The sequence below is a fragment of the Lynx canadensis genome, chromosome E2 (assembly GCF_007474595.2).
Source record: "Lynx canadensis isolate LIC74 chromosome E2, mLynCan4.pri.v2, whole genome shotgun sequence".
Lineage (NCBI taxonomy): Eukaryota > Metazoa > Chordata > Mammalia > Carnivora > Felidae > Lynx > Lynx canadensis.
Window position 1 is genome coordinate 19316612 of NC_044317.1, and position 5194 is coordinate 19321805.

Below are 5194 nucleotides of genomic sequence, written 5' to 3' on the forward strand. Positions count from 1 at the left end.
TTTATAGTATTAAAAAAATAAAGTTGGAATTATTCATACAGCTTGCATCCAATCACAGCAACCGTAGGTGGATTTTTGTCCCGTTTTACAGATGAGGAAAGGAAGGCTTAGAGAAGTTGAGTTAGGGAAGAGTTAGGGAACACAGTGACAGAGCAAAGATAAAAATCCAGAGCTGTTGAGTCCCTTATTCAACACGTCTAAAAGCACAGAGAGGGGGAGGAAATGGATTTTAAATTTGATTGTCATTTGCATATATGCAAGACTTTCTCTGGAAGGACTTAAGAAAGCTTGGGAGAGTGCCTCCAGGAAGGAGACTGGGAGACAGGGAGGGTGGGGGAGGGTGCTGAATGGGGGTAGGAGGGACACTACTGCTTACTCCTTTGTACCTTCTGAAAGAAACTATTACCTCTTTAACAACAAAATAAAAGTTGATCTGGTTTGTTTCCTTCCTGCAGCCTGTCTTCAGCAGTTTACTCCAGGTTCTGGAGTGCTGGGCACTCAGGCAGGTGAAGGAGCCGATGCACTCTGCCCCTTTCAAGTGAAGCCCAGTTGCCCCAGCAGCCCACTCAGGTCAACTTGGGAAAGCCTAGGGCCCCATTCAGGCACCTCCCATTTCTATTCTGTGTTGTCTTTACAAATGAATTGATTTCACTGCCCCAAAATTTACTCTTTGGTCTCACGGCATTAGTGGTTCACTGTTGATGGGGAAGGGGAACATGAGGAGGGGGTGAGTGGGTATGAGGGCTATGATGGAGGGCTGGAGGAGGAGGGCAGGGACAGTTTACACAGTCATATCTCATTCATCAAGTGATCTTGACCAGATCTCACTTCCTCTCTGGAAGGTACAATGTCTTTGCTCTACAAGATAACTGAAGGGATTGTCCCTGCCCAGCCTTCCTCATGGGGATCCCTGTGAGCATTGGTTGAGACAATAGCTGCCCAATGCCCTAGCAACAAGTAAAGTCAGGTGTACTTCTCATTGTACCTAATGCACAGGGCCAACAGGCCAGGCCAGAATCCCTGTGGCCTGGAGACTCTAAAATCAAAATTACAGTTTGTCATATTTTTTAAAAAACATTTCCACTCAAAGTACGTATGTTTATGTGTGCATACAGTCAGATGGAATGATCTCATGCATGGCTCCAAGCATACCTGGCTGTGTGACTTGGAGCAAGTTACTTTACCTCTCTGAACCTGTCTTCTCATCTACAAAACAGAAATAGAGAGTCTAGAAGGCTAATAGGATGGTCAGGTGACATGATGTCTGTGAGACTCCTGGTATCAAGGATGTACTCCTCGGACCCTAGAATGTCTATTGTTGCCCCTTTTCCTTAGTTTGCTGGGCACATTTAGAACCCCAAACATCCCATTTCTAATTACATCTATTCATTGTAGGAAACTTGGAAGAATCAGAAAAACACAGAGAAGAAAGTTAAAACCACTGGTTATGTTATTACCCAAGAATTATCACTATTAACATTTTAGTGACTATCCTGCCAGGCTTTTTAGGTATGTCTGAGTAGTACTGAAAAGATAATGAGAATCATATATATAGCTTTGTGACCTTTTTTTTTTTTTTTCATCTAATGCCCTATGGTAAGCATTTCCCTGCCTTCGAGAGCTCAACACTTAATAATCTCTAGTGTATAGATTATTTCTGTTTTTCACTATTGTAAATAGCACTACAGTGAACATTCTTATTTATACATCTTTGTGTATGTGTGCGTGTGTGCGTGTGTGCGTGTGTGTGTGTGTGTGTGTGTGTCTGATAATTTCCTTGGGACAGATTGCTACACGTGGAATTACCAAATCGGATGATATACATATTGCCAGTAAGACATTTTAGAGTGAGAAAGTATGGTGGAAGTAGTTGCAGAAATTTATTCTTTTGGGGCACCTGGGTGGCTCAGTCGGTTAAGTGTCCGACTGCAGCTCAGGTCATGATTTGGCGGTTTGTGGGTTTAAGCCCCGCATCAGGCTCTGTGCTGACAGCTCGGAGCCTGGAGCCTGTTCCAGATTCTGTGTCTCCTGCTCTCTCTGCTCCTCCCCAACTCACTCACACGATATGCATTGATCAAAGACTTACTAATGCCACATTCCAGGTCAGGCATGGGAGATACAACTGTGAACATTACAGACCCACACCTGCCTCGGGGAGGAGTGGGGGTGAAAGGCGAGAGATTGGCTAAGGAACACCAGGATGAGAAGGGCTAGGATAGGCAAGGACAGGAGAGATCATGGTAGAGGCCTGGGAAGGTGTCCTGGGTTGTGACTTATTCTTTCTGCCTGGTTTCTCATGGATTGTAAGCTCTTCCAGGGCAGAGCTAGCCCCAGACCACTTGGGAACCCAAGGATCCAGGCTCCCCCAGCTAAGGCCAACCAAGATGGGTAAAATAATCGACCTGATCTGGTGTCTGGCGAGATCTGTTGGGGTGTTTGTTTCTAATTCTTGTACCACCTTTTAATATCTGTGAGGCTTTGGAATTTTACTCACCTCTTCAAGCCTCTGCTCTCATCTATGAAATGGGGTGATATCTGTTGCTTTGGATGAGCACAAAATGAGGTGATGCATGGCAAGGGCCTGCCTGGCATATAGTATCAGTGCTTGATAAATGGGGGTACTATTGTAGTTATGGGGCTCAGTTTTCCCACTTGTTTGCTCAGTGGGAAGTTGGGCTAGGTCAGTGGTTATCAAACTTGAGTGTGCCTCAGAACCACCCGGAGCGCTTGTTAAAATGATTCCCTGGGCCTTACCCTATCCCAGAGTTTCTGATTCAGCTGGTCTGGGATGGGGCCTGAGAATTTGCATTTCTAATGAGTTCCAAAGTGCTGCTGTTTCTGGTGGTCCAGGACCACACTTTGAAAACCAACGGCTTAAATGCATGAGGCCACGGTTTCCTAGTTTGAGACCTAGTTTCTCTGTCCTCCACAATAGGAAAAAGTCATCAGTGGGCCCTGAGTTCTCAGATGGCAAGGTTTGTGTCTGATCAAGTCAACCTCCATGGATCCAGCACAAGGACCTTTATATGCTATTACTGGTTGAATTGGGTCATTCCCCACCCCACCCCACTGCTGGCCATCCTCCCTCCCCCCAAAAAGTTGCCAGCACCTATGAATGTGATATTATTTGGAAATAGTGGTTTTGCAGACGTAATCAGGTTAAGATGAGGTAATTTTAGGGAGAGCCCTGATCCAGTGTGACTGATGTCCTTATGAGAAGGGATCCAGACAGAGACATGAAAGGAGAATGCCATGTGATGATGGAGGTGGAGACTGAAGTGTTGTGGCTGTAAGCCAAGGATTGACAGCCAACCACTAGAAGTTAGGAAGGCCAAGAAGGATTTTCTCCTTCAGGCTTCAGAGGGAACAAACTGCCCACACTTTGATTTCAGACTTCTAGCTTTACTGTGAGACTATACATTTCTGTAGTTTTTTTTTTTAATTTAAGATTTTTTTTTCTTAAAGATTTTATTTTTAAGTAATATACCCAACTTGGATCTCGAACTTACAACCCCGAGATCAAGGGTCACATGCTCTAATGACTGAACCAGCCAGGAGTCCCTACATTTCTGTAGTTTTAAGCCACTAAGTTTGTGGTACTTTGTTACAGCAGTTGTAGGAAACTAATACTGTGAAGTATCCTTTTACAGACACCACCAACGTGAAACTTTGTCAAAACCATGCATTTCTTCATAGGTATTATGACTTCTACTACCAAATTTGGGGATGTAGTCCATGCAGTCCATGACTACACAGAACATGAGAAGCTAAGCAGTGAACTCTCACCTGTTGCCTTTTGAGCTCCTCACATTCCTGGGTGTATTTTATTATCCCTTATATTTCACCTGTCCAACTGGAGAAGGAAATGTGACAGCATAAGTACATGACGAGCTGGGAGAGCCTCATGCCTTTGTTTCCCATCAGTTGTATTCCATGGGTGCCTGGGAAGTTATAGGAGGGTGTGCCCCACACTGATCCTGGAGACAGCACTCAGGGGAATTGCATCTATCATCACTGCATTATTACCGTCAAACTGTGCCTCCTCCCTTGTCATCATCCCATGGTGGGTTGGGATGGGGATCTGTGCTCATTTTCACCTTGTTTCAGGCAATTATTAACCTGAAGGTGCCTGTAGGATCTGGAAGATAGAGGGGGAAAGAATCCTCACCTTCCTCCCTGCTGTTTGATTGGCTTCCAGTCTCCTCTCCCTCTTCCTCTTGGAGCAACCCTCTTCCTTGGCACCCATCCTCACAGGGCAGCCATCCTCTTCCCCCCAAAAGTGGCTCTTTTCAGAAAGTAGAGGGCTTTAAATTCCTTCTCGCTTTTATGTTCACGGCCTCACAACCTGGCCCCTGCTGTCTATCAAGCCTCCCCTGACCTCTTCCTACTCTTTGTCTAACTCCCCACTACACCAAATTTCCTTTAAAGCCTCCATCCTGCCATGCCTTCTCTGCCTCCCAAGAATGACACCTGCTATTCCTTCTGCTTTAAAAGTTCTTCCTTGCCCACACCATGTGAAACATTCCTGGAGAGAGGAGGGGGGAGTGGGTGGAGTTCCTCTGTGCACCTTTCAGCACCCCAGCTTCCCTCGATTTATAGGAGGGCCACATTGTCTAGTAAGTACTTATTTATTGTCTCTCTCCCTTCTCAAGACCGTGAACTTCTCAAGAACAGGATCTCGGACTTCTTTGTCTTTATATCTGTAGTTGGGAGCAGCTAACTTTGTGGTTTGAAACAGGCCCTTGTGTGGGCTTGTTGCATGGAGAGGATGGAAGAAATGAGTGAACAATAATGATCATAATAATGAAAGTTATTATCCATTCAGGATTTTTTGTGAGTTTGGCTCTGTGTATTCAAAATCTCATTTAAGACCCGGTGATGGAGATCCATTTATCCCCAATGCACAGATGAGCAAACAGAGGATTTGAGAGGTAAAGAGCATACTTCACAACTAGTACGTGGTTAAAGACCAAATCTGCCTGATTCCAAAGCCAGAATCCCCCACAGTTACTGCACGTACAAAGTCACGGACCGGCAGCCTACCAGGGCTGGAGCCTCGGGGAAAAGACACTACTCTGGGTTCCGGCTGGGCCCGCATACGCCCCAGGTGTACTGGCGACGCGTGCGCAGTGAGGTAGTGGCGCCCCCTGCGGGCGGCGCGCGGGAGGCAGCGGCGACGAAGGGGCTCAATGCG